Raw genomic sequence first — 16,074 nt, 5'->3', positions numbered from 1 at the left:
TTTACATACCAGCTGTAAATGCCGCCCGGGGCAATTGAAAGTTCTCAGTGATGCCCCCCATTTCCCCCATCATCACTTTCCATCTCCACTATTCCTTACTTTTCTGCCGATTTATATTATTTCTGTTTATTCTTTATAATTATTTTGACAGCCTTGTAGGCGGCATGTCCAGCCTAGAATTGTCTCCCCTCATAAATGTGCCGACCCAGATCATATGAACTCTCCCCCCCCCCCTGCCATGTGAGGGACGTGGATGTGATGGCCTTGTGATAAGGCCATTATTGATTCGCCATTTTCTAACAGAAAAGAAATTGTGATCTGTTTATATTTTGATGCCTCATATTTACTATAATTCCTCTCCAGCAGGCTCCAAGGTTATGTATCCATTCCTTACGATTACCGTTGTCGGTTTTTCTAACTTTTTATACTGGTTGCTCCTCCTCCTCCTCCTCCTCCTCTCTCCTATTCATCCCTGCTCTCCCCTCGCCCAAGTCTCCTCCTCCCCCTCCTCCTTCTCCTCCTCCCTGCTCTTTCCTCCTTCGTATTCTTCTCTTTCGATTTCTTTTCCGAATTTTGTAATTATCCTTACTTCACTGTTCATCGTGGTAAGGGCGGAAAGGATAAACCTGGCACAAAGAAGTGATCTTAAACGATTTGTCTAAATCACCGAGTGGGGCCGATGTTGTTGTTGTTGCAAGTACGCGGCCTTTAGTGTCTCCAGTAGAGTTCACAATCGTTGCTTTGTATCATGCCGTGAATAGTATATACTCGTGAAAATTACGTCAGGGATGACCGGTATGCTTTTAGCCCGGCTGGGAGCGGTCTTGCTGATCAACGTTGTAAGTGGTCAACCTTCATACGTTGCAGTGGGCATTCCTGGGTACACCCCGCTCCTCTCTAACATTTTGGTTAGAGAAAGAAGCTCAAGGATCTCTTATAACCACCATAATCTGTGCCATAATGGACATCAATTCACTAGAATCAGTACAGAGAAGAATGACCAAAATGATACATGGACTCAGAAATTTGCCTTACAAAGAGAGGCTTAGGCACCCTTACACTCTCTGGAAAGACGCAGATTGCGGGGCGATCAAATAGAGGTGTTCAAGTGGATCAAAGGCTTTAACAAGGGTGATGCAAACAAGGACATCATATTAAAACAACAGGGCAGGACTTGCAGTAATGGGTATAAACTGGACAAATTTAGATTTAAGAAGGAAATTGGCAAGAATCGGTTTACTAATAGGGTGGTCGATGAATGGAATAAACTTAGTAACCGTGTAGTAAGTGCTGAAACTATCAGTTGCTTTAAGAAACGATTATAGTCACCGCAACGAGAAGTGACCGCTAAGGCGGGGTTAGGAGATTTCCCGGTGTTGCCACATCTCCACAGATAACACGGCCCGCACGGCTCACACAGAATGCAGTGTGAGGGGGGCGGAGCCAGAGAATAAATGTAGGGCAACGTCGCTCTCCCTTGCTCATATGCCATGTCTGACTCGAGGAAACGAAACCTTTGTATAGAAAACATTGCTTTGATTTTTACATCAGTGGTGGTGTGTGACAAAAAATTGGAATATAATTATATGTGGCAACATTATAAAAATATAAAATAAAATTATAGAATAAAATAAAATTATAGAATAATTATATGTGGCAACACAGGGGGACTCCCAGTGCTCCGCCCTAACGGCCATTTCTCAATGCAACGAGTATAGACAACTTTATGGATGGGGATGACAGGTGGTGATGGATACGGAGCTGCCTAGTGTAGGCCTTGTGGTCTCTTGCAGTCTCCTTCATTCTTATGTTCTTATGTTCAGTTCCTTCCCCCCGCCTGACTCAACAAAAGAAGTCAGAAAGTGGCTTTGGGTTCGATTAGATAAACAAAGGGAAGTTCCCACATAACACCGAAGAGAAAAATCAACACTTCCAAGTTTCTGATCTTACGCCCTCCTTCTCTGCGGTGATATACATCCCTGTCCTGGCCCAGTTGCAGCAAGAGTCCCAAAACACCCATGTGGAAGCTGTCTAAAAGGAGTCCGTCGCAACAGTAGAGCCGTCAGCTGCAACTCCTGTGGGGAGTGGACTCGTATCAAGTGTTGTGGAATTTCTCTCGAAACCTACAATACCGCCTTGGTGAATGAGGACATTCTCCACTTCACTTGCAATGGGTGTACACTTTAAGAACTACCAGGCCCCCCATGCCCGATGGAGAGGATGACCCTATACCTGTTAACCCCGATCGCTGTGCCCCGCCCCACACATCACCCTGGGAGGACTTTAATTGCTTCAACAAGCGAGGCCTCCGCTTCGTGCACTTGAATGCTAGAAGCCTTCTACCAAAGATAGACGAGTTCCGTCTACTAGCGCGGCGCACCAGGACAGCTGTCATCGGTGTCACCGAAACCTGGCTAGACAGTACCATGATGATTTTAACAAATTGTTCACATGGTCGGTGAAATGGCAAATAAACTTCAATATCTCTAAGTGTAGCGTGTTAAACGAAGGGCTACACGACCCCGAAAATAGATACAGCTTAGATAACACGTTTTTAGAGAAAACTGAGTGCGAGAGAGACTTGGGAGTTCTAGTGAGTCCGGACCTTAAAACCAGGAAACAGTGGATTAGCGCCAGGAATAAAGCTAATAGAGCATTAGGCTTCATTGCTAGGACGGTAACGAATAGTAGTGCAGAGGTAATTATTAAACTCTATCCAGCGATAGTTAGACCCATCCTTGACTATGCGGTACAGTTTTGGTCTCAGTCCTACAGAATGGACATCAATTCACTAGAATCAGTACAGAGAAGAATGACCAAAATGATACATGGACTCGGAAATTTACCTTACGGAGAGAGGCTTAGGCACCTTAACTTACACTCTCTGGAAAGACGCAGAGTGCGGGATGATCTAATAGAGGTGTTCAAGTGGATCAAAGGTTTTAACAAGGGTGATGCAAACAAGGTCATCTTATTAAAACAACAGGGCAGGACTCGTAATAATGGTTATAAACTGGACACATTTAGATTTAAAAAGGAAATAGGCAAGAATTTGTTTACTAATAGGGTGGTCGATGAATGGAATAAACTTAGTAACCATGTAGTAAGCGCTGAAACTATCAATTGTTTTAAGAAACGATTAGACAACTTTATGGATGGGGATGACAGGTGGTGATGGATACGGATCAGCCTAGTGTAGGCCTTATGGTCTCTTGCAGTCTCTTCATTCTTATGATCTTATCTCAGACTCAGAAATTGCGATACCGGGTTGTGTGTAATGATAGAAAGAGGGCCGGAGGAGGGGTATGTATTTTCATTTGCAGTGATATAGCATTCAACCCTCGCACAGACCTTATGATTAAAGAGGACCTCGAAGCTGTGTGGATAGAAATACTGTTACCTGAATAACATCCCATCTTATGTGGGGTCTGTTACAGACCACCGAAACAGATGTCTTTCTATAGCTCATTAGAAACTACCTGTTTCAATCAGGTCAATATGCATGGCCAAGAAATTATTATCCTAGGTGATTTTAATACGAATCTGGCAAGTACAAATTATAACCTTTTTAAGGCAATGAGGGACTTGCTAAAATCTCATGGCCTGACACAACTGATTGATGAGCCTACTAGAATAACAGGCACTTCCAGGTCCGTCATAGATCTTATCATGGTATCCGATTGTAATAAGATAACGCAGCCTGGTGCTTGTGATTATAGTCTTAGTGACCACAAGCTCATATATTGTACTAGGAAAGCTAGGAAGACGATTTACAATAAGCACAACACAATGAAGCTTCGTTCCATGAAGCATTACTCACGGGAACATTTTGTAGATGAACTGGGTAGGACAGACTGGTCGGTAGTATTTAATTGTTCTGATGTTTGTGAGGCCTGGTCTAATTTTAAGTACACATTTCTGACTATTATTGACAGAGTAGCGCCTCTCAAAGAGATACGAATAAAACAGAGGACGGAACCATGGATGACAAGCGAAGTACTGGGTTTGATTAGAGATAGAGACAGATTTATTGCAAGATTTAAGAAAAGTAGAAAACAGGAGGACTATAATGGCTATATATACTATAGGAATCATGTGAAATATTGGAGGGAAAAAGCCAAAACTGATTATTGTACTAACATGGTGAACCAAAACAAACACGATCCAAAGAAGCTTTGGCAAACTCTGAGGACCCTAGAAGTCCACACTAAGCCTAGTAACAAAGCAGACAGGATAGGACTCATAATAAACGGCGAGCTTAACTCTGATAAGAACACCATAGCTAACCACTTCAACTCATTTTCACAACCATAGCCACTAAACTAGTAAAATCCCTCCTAACGGGTTCTGGGAAGTTTGGGGTGGGGTACGTTCAGGAGTACTATAAAGATAAGTCCACAAAGTGTTTCCAACTACACGAGACCACTCAAGAAGAAGTGTTTAAACTACTGGCTAACATAAGTGCTAATAACGCTACAGGGTTAGACGATATTCCTGCGAGGTTTGTTAAGGATGGGACCACAACCATAACTCCTCCTATAACTCACATAATAGATTGGTCTATCAGTTTAGGATTTATCTCAAGCGACATGAAAAGGGCTCGGGTAACACCTCTTTATAAGAAAAACGCAAAAACTGAGGTAGGAAACTACAGGCCTGTTTCCATTCTAGGTATTATTTCCAAAGTTTTGGAACGTATCGTGTACAATCAGTTAGATACCTACCTCAGGGAACGCAATCTACTATACGCTTTGCAATCTGGTTTTAGACCAAAGTACTCAACAGACACCAGCTTAATATACCTTTACGATCTCATAAAACAGGAATGCGACAGAGGTAACTACACGGGTTTAGTTTTGTTGGGTCTACAAAAGGCATTTGACACAGTGGACCATGATATCTAATATAAAAAAAAATAATGGTTGCTTACGCCGTCCGGTGGTAATTCGGTCACGCCTTCGCGTTTGGTGGTAAATCGGTTACACCGCCAACTACGGTGAAGAAGAAGAACTCGAAGAAATCGAAGAAGAAGAGGAAGAACTCGAAGAAGAAGAAGAAGAAGAAGAAGAAGAAGAAGAAGAAGAAGAAGAAGAAGAAGAAGAAGAAGAAGAACTCGAAGAAGAAGAACTCGAAGAAGAGGAAGAAGAAGAACTCGAAGAACTCGAAGAAGAAGAAGTAGAACTCGAAGAAGAAATCGAAAAACTCGAAGAAGAAGAACTCGAAGAACTCGAAGAACTCGAAAAAGAAGAACTCGAAGAACTCGAAAAAGAAGAACTCGAAGAACTCGAAAAAGAAGAACTCGAAGAACTCGAAAGAGAAGAACTCGAAGAAGAACTCGAAGAAGAAGAACTCGAAGAAGAAGGAGAACTCGAAGAAGAAGAACTCGAAGAACTCGAAGAAGAACTCGAAGAACTCGAAGAAGAACTCGAAGAAGAACTCGAAGAACTCAAAGAAGAACTCGAAGAACTCGAAGAAGAACTCGAAGAACTCGAAAAAGAACTCGAAGAACTCGAAGAAGAACTCGAAGAACTCGAAGAAGAACTCGAAGAAGAACTCGAAGAAGAACTCTTTATTTTCCAAAAAAGGGGCGTAGCCCAGGGCGAGCGCCGCAGGCCAAGGCCCCCGGCGTAGCTGGGCCGGTGCAGCCGGTGGGCTTGTTTTATAAAAAAAAAAAAAAAAAAAAAAAAAAAAAAAAAAAAAAAAAACTTCGGGCATTAGGAGTGGCGAATATTAGCCGGTTCAAGTCCTACCTCACAGGTCGCAAACAACTTGTATAAGTAAATGGAGCCTGCTCAGGTGACAGAGAGATAACTTGTGGTGTACCAAAGGTTCAATTCTGGGACCGCTTCTGTTCCTGGTCTATTAACGACATGCCAGGTGCGGTGAACTGCGAGTTACTGCTCTATGTAGACAACTCCGCACTAATTGTCTCAGGTAGGGACCCAGTGTTGAGCTGTCATCAGTCCAGGACTGGCTCATAGATAACAAGTTGTCTTTACACCTTGGTAAAACGGAAAGTATTGTCTTCGCATCAAAATCCAACCTCAGGAAACACCGCGGTGTACAGGTCAGATGTGGGGATAATGTCTTGGAGTCTAAACAAGAGGTAACTTATCTTGGAATACCCTTAGATCAGTCCCTCTCAGAGAATGCCCTAACGGATGAAATTGTATCCAAGTGTTCACATAAAATAAAAAAAATTGTACAGAAAAGCCGGAATTTTTTTATATGGAAACAGAGAAGCTTCTGGTATCAGCCTTGATACAGTATTACTTTGATTACGTTTGTAGCTCTTGTAGGCCAGTCAATAGAGGAGTAAAAAAAGGCGAATAAGGAAAAAAAATCAGGGAAAGCTGCAATAAGCTTTAATGTGTTTATAATACCTTACTTAATAACATATTAATTTTGCACCCCTCTACCCCCCCCGGATTTGGCCGCCATCTTGAAAAAATGGCGACCAAAAACAGTTTTTTCCAAATATCTCACTAGAAACTAATTTTAACGAAAAATGTATCGAAACAAAATTTATTTTACATAAAATTTTCTACAAAAGTTATTTTATTCAATTTTGTGATATACCTCACTGTTTCTGCGCTAAATGTGCGAAAAGATTGTGTTTATCTTTATTTGATACCTACAGTGCACAAAGATCATATAATAATTTCCTTTGTATGCTATACTGAATAAAATATCTAAGTTCCTAACTTGATTATAGTCTTTCTTTTGTTTCAGAACTATTAAAATAGATAGTTGAAGCTTCAGTGAAACCCCAGGCAGTTGTTGGTGCAAAATGTCTTCATTGGGGAAATGTTTAATATGCGATGGACAGCTTTCTGTGGGTGAGACTAGAGAAGTTTAAGAGAAAGGAATAAAGACACTGATTGATTATAGCATTAAGTGGAAAGACGGAAAACATTCTCTGTTAGAAGGACTAAAAAGTGTGAAAGTGCATGAAAAATGTAGAAAAGTGTATACAAAAGAACGGAGAGCTGAAACTTTCCAAGCAAGGCAGAAAACCTTGCAAGTGCCGACAACGTCACTGAGAAGTCAAGAATTACAGTTTGATTTTCTTCATGATTATCTCTTTTGTGGAAAAGATGCATCGAGTGACTTTTTGAAAAAAGAAAGCAAAAAATATTTAGTTGATCGTGAATCTGTGCACTGTATAGAGATGCTGCATGTTAAGGATACTATTTTGAAAGCTGGTGAAATGAGAAAAGATGAATGGGGCAAAGAAGTATATACTCGTATATGTAACGTAGTGGATTTAGTTGCTGCTGAGGCAAGGTACCATTCAGCCTGCATGAAAAAATTCTACCAAACATCTTCTGGTATGAAACGTGGTCGTCCCAAAAGCTCTACGGTTTCTGAGGCAATGAGTCATGCTTTTAACTACTTGGAGGAAAATCGAGAGGAATGCCAGTTTACTTTCAGTGAAATTTTTTCAGAATATGAGGGTGAGCTACCAACTGATAAAACCATAAAATCTGAATTAATAGAGAGATATGGACATGATATTATTGTTTCTGTGAACAAAAATAGAAAACCAGTGATCTGTTTCCGTAACACAGGAAACAAAATTTTGACTGACGCTTGGTACGAAAATCATAGAAGTCATGACGAGAAGGAAGAACGGCTTCCGATTGTAAAGACTACCGCCAGAATAATTGCTGAAGATATAAGATCGCAGATGTACGAAGCAGATCAGTATCCACCACCAGAAAATTTCCTAGAAGAATTGGATTCACTTATTCCAGAAACTCTCCAGTGCCTTGTTAAGACAATAGTCTTAAAAAACAAGAAAGGAAATCAAAGAAAATGGAATAGGAAATGTACAGCAATTTCACATGCTATCCTTACAGCAGCTAGACCAAATTCTTTCATATCTCCTCTACAAATAGGACTTGCTGTTCACTTAAGTCAGAAGTATGGCTCTAAGCATCTACTGAACGTGCTCTCTGCGTTGGGATTATGTGCGTCCTATGCTGAGGCAGCACTCTTTCAAGTATCTGCTTTGCAACATCCAGCCAAGGAACCTCCGAATGATTCATTTGCACAGTTTGTATTCGACAATGCAGATGTGAACATCTCTACTATTGATGGATTTAACACATTCCACAGTATGGGAGGAATTCAGTGTGTTACTCCTCAGAATAATATTACTTCAGATCAGCCAATCACTAGATTAACGAAGATCCCTAGTGCATCGTTTGTTGGGCAGTTTGGTCATAATCCTATTAAAACCTTTGAAAGTAAAAGTGTAAAAGGACTCTTGAATATAAAAGTCAGGGATTTGGCAAGTATCAATCCAGTGTCCACTACTGTATCAATAACAACAACAGAGCTTTTATGGCTACTTGGAAAATGGCAAAAAAATGCAGAGTGCCCAGGTTGGAATGGTTACATGGAGAAATGTATAGCACACTTCCCATATGATGTGTCCCAGATCTCATATCTTCCCTTTACAAATGCTCCACCTACCAATTATGACACCATATACACAGTACTTAACCAAGCTGTAGAGAAATGCAACGAACTGAAGCAACAAAGTTGCTTTGTTACCTTTGATCAACCTTTGTACATCAAGGCCCGAGACATTGTGGAAATATGTGGTCAAGACTCACACCTAAATAATGTTATTGTACGTCTTGGTGGTTTCCACTTATCTTTCCACAGCTCTAGCGCAAAAACGGTGCAACCTATGGAAAACATGACAGGGACAAATATTATAGGAAATTTTATATAGATTATTTTTTGTTTCGACTACTTTCTCTGTAAAATGCATTTCAAGCGAGATATTTTGAAAAAATCGTTTTTTTCCGCCATTTTTTCAAAATGGCGGCTAAATCCGGGAAGGTAGAGGGGTGCAAGATTAATACATTATTAAGAACCACATTAGGAAGAAAATAAAGCATATTGCAGCTTTCCTTAATTTTTTTCCTTATTCAACCCCCTATTGACTGGCCTATTGGTACAGTAGTCTGAGCAGAAAAAAAAGCAGTCCCGCCTACAGGTTGCACAAAAATAAGATCATTAGATTCATGCTAAATTTACCTCAACGTAGTCGTATTGGTATAGGAGAATTTAGTAAAGTAGGAATGTTACCTGTAAAATATCGTGTCCAGTAGCTGAAACTAAATCATGTTTACAATGTCGTTCATAATTCTGCTCCTTCATATGTGAGCTGTAATTTATCTGCTGAGAACCGAACCCGGAACAGTCAAGGGTCTTTTATTGTAACTCATGCAGGTTCCTTCACCAAAAACAGCTTTCACTTCACAGGTGTTCAACTATGGAACTCACTGCCAATGTCCATTATGCAGTCAAATAGCAAGTACGTTGCTTTCAAGAAAAAAGTCAAGGATTACTATATGTCTCAGTTATGGACCGAGAACAGCCTTGATTTTATATACTACTAGCCTAGTGAGGCCGGGGTACCAGAATCCAAGAGTAATACCATCCAAATCTGCGTTCACTCATAACTGTTCTGACCTCCTCTTTAATTTGTCCTTCAGACGTTTAGCTTAGTAGAAAAATGTTTGATGTTCAAGACTGGTTTCCACCTTTGTTTTGTTTGTTATAGTATGGTATATGTCTCAGGTATGGTCCGAGAACAGTTATGATCTAATCATAATACAAGCTTGGTGAATCAGGGCACCAGGTAACAAGGTAACAGGTAATTGGACCTTTCCCTTGACCTCCTTGTTGTTTTACTCATACGAGTACTGGTTTCCTGTACCCTACTTTTTAGGTTATAATGTACTACTTCCTGGTGCTCAAACTAATGTGTAATTCCCCACTCCGTCCTGATGTACAGGTAAATTTTGGAATTAATTAATAGGTGACCCAAGCTGCCATGTAGCATTCACTACAACATGTTGATATTGTTGATTGCCTGCTACCTTGATATATTTACTCTTAGTTTATCATTAATGGTACTACACTGATCTCGTACTCACTCATACTGTTTTGGTACCTCTTAGCAATATTTTGTTGTTCCTGATGCATAATGCAATGTTCCTTATTGTGATGATGCTCAAGTTTTGGTCTCAATATCCTACGTGCTACGAACATTTTAGTAGTATTAGCAAATCTATAATAATGTTTATGTGTCATATGTGCACTGATTGGTATTACCCATGACTGTCTCTGGTCCCCTTAACCCCTATGTATGTTGTCTGTGTAACTTAGTGTAAAAAACAGTCTAATGAGAACCACAATGGAAATAAGCTTACATGTTTTCTTGTGTTATCCTCGGCAATTGTAATTGTTATTTCGAACTATGTGTTCTTTTCATTATCTGCACTTCATGTATATTGATTCAATGCCAAATAAGATTATTATTATTACTATTCTTATTATTACGATTACCATTGTCGGTTTTTCCAACTTTTTGGTACTGATTGCAGCAACAGTTGTTAGAACGTACAGAGACTATATATTTAATAGTTACTCCTAACTAATTTTCTTAAACACCTCAGTCTTCATAGAAAAAAAATGTTGGTTTGAAATAAAGGCATGACTACAGTATATAAATCAACTTATTATGTTGGTTCAATTAGTCATTTAGTCTACTGTTTTACTCAGAAAATGTCAAGAAATTAGTGTACAGCTATGAGAAGTTTAGGCACTACGTAAATGACAGCAGGTGTAAAAATACAACACGCATACTTAATGAGATAATAGATGGGACTACTCACTAGAATACTAGATAATGATCATATTCATATTGATGATGATGATGATGATGATGATGATGATGATGATGATAATTATGATAATAATAATAATAGTAATAATAATAATAATAATAGTAATAATAATAGTAATAATAATAATAATAATAATAATGATAATAATGATAATAATAATAATGATAATAATAATGATAATAATAATGATAATAATAATGATAATAATAATGATAATAATAATGATAATAATAATGATAATAATAATAACAATAATAATTATAATAATAATAATAATGATGATAATAATGATGATAACAATGATAATAATAATGATAATAACAATGATAATAATAATAATGATAATAATAATGATAATAACAATGATAATAATAATAATAATAACGATGATAATAATAATGATAATAATAATGATAATAATAATAATAATAATAATAATAATAATAATAATAATAATAATAATAATAATAATAATAATAATAATAATAATGGTATTTTTTTAGTTTCGACCATGGGCGCAATATAGCAAAAGAAAATTAGTTATTGATTTTGTAAACTATAATGTATCAACGTAATATGCAATTTTGCGAGCGGAAATAAAAAACAAAAAAAGTGCTAAACAGATTTTGTAAGTAACGAAGTCGTGTCGGACGAATGGTACGTCATGTTTGTTATGATAAATGCCGACGTCGAAGAAATGAAAGGATGATAAATTCGTCTAACCTAACCTAACCTAACCTAACCTAACCTGTGTTAAATAAATCATTACCTGCAAATCAAATGTCATCCGGCTCGTCCTCGTTGTCGTCGTCGTGAGAGACGTAGGCGGGCTTTTCGACCACTCTCTCAGCTTAAGGGGTATACAAAGTTCTTGCAGCTTGAAGAAATGCATGTATCTCCGCTCCATAACATTCCTTCAAGAAAATGTACCTGGCGAGGCACTGTCGGAAGTACCGACAGACGACAAGATGGCGTCCCGATTCTATGCTACCGACTTCGTTCATTAGCATATTTGCTTGTAGCAAGGTATTTTTTATTTTTATTTCTGCCCACAAAATTGCATATTACGTTGATACATTTTAATTTACAAAATTAATAATTCATTTTCTATTGCTATATTGCGCCCATGGTCGAAACTAAAAAAAATACCATAATAATGATAATAATAATAATAATAATAATAATAATAATAATAATAATAATAATAATAATAATAATAATAATAATAATAATAATAATAATAATAATAATAATAATAATAATAATAATAATAATAATAATAATAATAATAATAATAATAATAATAATAATAATAATAATAATAATAATAATAATAATAATAATGATAACAATAATGATAATGATAACAATAATAATAATAATGATAATAATAATAATAGTAATAACAATGATAACAATAATAACAACAATAACAACAATAACAATAATAACAATAATAATAATTTGATTTGATATTGAAGCAATATACATGAAGTGTAGATAATGAAAAGAATACATATTCGATGTCACAAAATCCCTGGACAGTGGCAGGAGGAGGTGGTGGTTGTGGGGGCGTGGGAATTACTTCCATCTTTGGGAATAGGCGAAGAGAGATAGCGGCAGTAGGGAGCCAAAGTCCAAGAGATTTGAGTCACCGTCCGGGACCACACACGCACCCTTCAATGCGGGTGTGTCTATATCTCAAAAGGGGTGGTGGGACAACTCATTCAGTAGAACACAATCCTAGGCTAATCAAACAGATCATCCTATCATGAGTTTTAATTATCAAGATTATTTCTACAATCAAACGTTATTGACATGCAACTCGAATCTTCTAAGTTCCAACTGAGTAATGGTTGATTTCACTTAAGTATCCTACCTAGCTAGCCCTGCGCGCTTTTTAAGCCCTAACTAATACTTCACCAATGTGTCGATACTTGCTGTCATCTCTCCGTGGCTTCTGCTGGTTGCGGGGATGTCTTCAAATAGGCACTGGTCCCTCTTTCAGGCAGGATGCGTCGGCTGTCGATTAATGCATCCGTTGTTGAGGGCGGCGGAAAACCACGGTTGTCCTCGTTGTGTGGCACCTCGTGGCTGGACGCGGGTCCTATTCCGAAGGCGTTTTCCAGTTTTCCACGCTGACTAAAGTTCCTTTCTGGTCAGGATGTCCCGAAAGCGGTTCGGCATACCTCTTAAACACGGTGAGTGTTCCCAAGAGGCAAAACTCGTTGCGACAGACCAAACACGTTCCCGGTCGAGGTAGCACTGGACGCGATGGCACGAGTTCTCCGGGCGCTAGTCACTTATAATCAACCGTGCATGACTGACGGTGATTAAACAGTTCGTATTAATGAGTGGAATTCACGATGGCCCCTCTACGAGAGAATGAAGCACATTTGGATCTTCTGAGGAAACGTGTGTCCCACTTCACTCTGTGTGAACTCAAGGTGAACTGCCTGATGCCCGGCACTCTTCGTGGGGTCTCGGGTCAACTGCTTGCCCATACACTATTGCCGATGTTCCTAATTTCAAATCACTAGTTCCGAAGGGACTGCAGTGCAACGTTTATGTGGGAGTTGAATCATTTTTAGTAGTCCTTTGAGGTAGTCACTAGTCCCGAGAGAGGGCGATAAGATCCAAACTAGCCTAATTAACTAGCGTAATTATCTAGCCTATACGAGAAGTGGCAAGCTCGCAAGGGGAGAGTTAAATCGTTGGAACCAATTCAAACGGTAACTCTTGGTTGAAATACACCAATTCTAATCATAAAGTAGCAAATTACAACTGCAACATGGACAAACAGTAAAACTGAGAGGTTGTGGTATCCCACTCTTAATATCAAAATATTCGTGGGCTCGCTCGTAGGCATATGTAGAGACGCCTTGAACGAAAAGGGGGAGAGGGAATTCCTGATTAAAATAGAAGATTCTCAAACTCGTTAAGGCACTGTAATTGACTGCCAAATTGGCGCAACAGTTAATGAAGATAAGGAGAAGGAAAAATATCAAGAAGTAGTTGCTAGAGGCCTTAAGAGTTCCGGCAATTCCATAGAGTAGAGGAGATTGACAACCGAAAAGGACTGAAAGGAGACGAAAAATTGTGAAGTCTACGGTGTCGGCGAGTCCCTTGAGCGAAAGTATTTGGTAACTTTATTATTATATATATATTTTTTTTTTTTTTTTTTTTTTTTTTTTTTTCGTCATGGTTTGCGAGGCTTTCAGCCGCTTGGACCAACCTTGTCGGTTTTCCGGAACTGTTCATACTTGAACGCAGGAGACGGTGTATCCACGGTATGCCACTGCAGTGACAATGCCGGGAGGAAGCTGATGTATGACACACACAGTGATACACAATTCACCGCAGGTCCTGAGGTAAACAGAGGTCGGGGGCCATTTCTCAGAGTAGATGCCTTCTCTAACCTCTTAACCGCGGGGAGGGTTCGAACAGTACCACGTCGGGCTCCCGACTGTCAACCGAGGCAATCCTCACCCCCCCCCCCTATGGTGACCATCCACAATCCGCATCAATATGCTGAGCCCGTAATTACAAGGCCAGCTCGCTATCACTGTACTAGCCAGGAAATCTTATCAATAAAAGTTATTGTGATAATAGAAGTGTCATAAAGAAATACTAAGTACATGTACAGTACTGTACATGTACTATTACCATCAGTGTTGCAGAAAGTTAAAATGTGCTTAATCATGCAAATTGGTGAAATCTATTGGAATGTTGATTTTCAAATACATTTACTATACATGTACTAAAGAAACATTACCATTAGTGAACATGATCATACATATCGGTGAATTTTATTAAAATATTAACTTTCACACTTAAGAAGTGTTAGAGATGGGAGCCACATAAGATAATCTCTTAACCTCCCATTACAATGAAATAGGTAAGCTTGAAATAGGTAAGTATCCAGCAAGGCATTAACTTCTGGGACAAACTCATACACCTCAAACTTTATTCATTCCAAAGACGCAGAGAACGGTACCAGATTATTTAAACGTGGAAAATGCTAAAGGGCCACGTCCCCAACATTGGAGCGACACTTAGCCAAGAAAGAACGAGAGGGAAATTTTGCTATGAGAAATCGCCAGCAGCACCATATTCTTCAAGAAAGCGGCCCCCAAATTCTTTAGTAACCTCCTCCACTACCTAAAGAATACCACATCCTGCACAGTCGAGGTATTCATAAGACAGCTGGATGCCTTCCAACAAGAAATAGAAGATATATCTCCCCGCTACAATAAACTAGTACAGTACATCATATACCACTTCATTGGAGGCAACAGAGCCAGGAAGGATGCAGCGGCCGTTCCTGTAACTCAGGTGTATTCGCCGAAACTTTTGCAAGGTAAGGTAAAGCAAGATTTTTTATTGATTTCCGCCAAGAAAAATGTATATTACATTGATGTATTGAAATTTACAAAATAAATTTTTAGTTTTCTATTGCTATATTGCGTAGGTGTCCGCTTCTAAACAGAATATCCCCACAACGCTACGATGATAGGTGGCACATTCAAATGGCGCGAAAATTCACTTCCCTTAAGGGTATTTCCAATTTTGACAATGAATTGGTCCACCACGGCCTTGGCGGACCAATCCTATGTCGAACACGGTATCTATTGAAGTGGCTTCAGTCGGGAACTATGTGATTGCGAGGGGCACCAAGGGCTCTGCGCTAAATGAGTTCTTGTTAATTACTCTCAGCTGCCTCCTCTCATATGTTATCCCAGACTCCGCCATTGAATGCTGGAAGATATATAAGGAGAGGAAGATGAAAACAAATGTGGGCAGAAAGTGATGAGCTGTACAAGGGGTGAGGGTGGCAGTGGATTGTAAGTGAATTAGAAGGGGGGAGAAGTTGGAAGAAGTGGAGAGCTTTAAGTATTTGGGGTCACATGTCACAAGGAATGGAGGAAGTGGGGTGGAGTTGAATTATGGAGTAAGGAAAACAGGTAAATATTTACGGTGGGGTGAGGTGGATGTAGTGTAATGAGTGTCACGGACTACCCTTTGTATTTGAGTTGATGTATCAAATCTCGGCCGTGATTTGAACAGTTCCTTCAATCCAATGGCCGATGTGATTAATTTGTCTTTTATTTATCTATTCATTTTTTATCTTCACTTGGACAAGAAAAGAGGCAATGAGCAAGATTTATTTAATTTACATGAAATAGAAAAAAAAATCGACTTACACTGAAGTTGGGTATGAGCAGAGTGCGAACAAGGGAGTCAGAGATGTCTCGTCTTCTTAAATTTATAACACGACCGCACAACATCGGTGCCAAGGACAGGTGCCGATGTGTGCCTCTATAACCCTAGTCCATCCCTGTTTGCCTGGCTTCACACAATC

The sequence above is a fragment of the Oratosquilla oratoria genome, chromosome 1, assembly GCF_046742065.1.
Source record: "Oratosquilla oratoria isolate Oo_2021 chromosome 1, ASM4674206v1, whole genome shotgun sequence".
Lineage (NCBI taxonomy): Eukaryota > Metazoa > Arthropoda > Malacostraca > Stomatopoda > Squillidae > Oratosquilla > Oratosquilla oratoria.
This window is presented reverse-complemented; position numbering follows the sequence as displayed.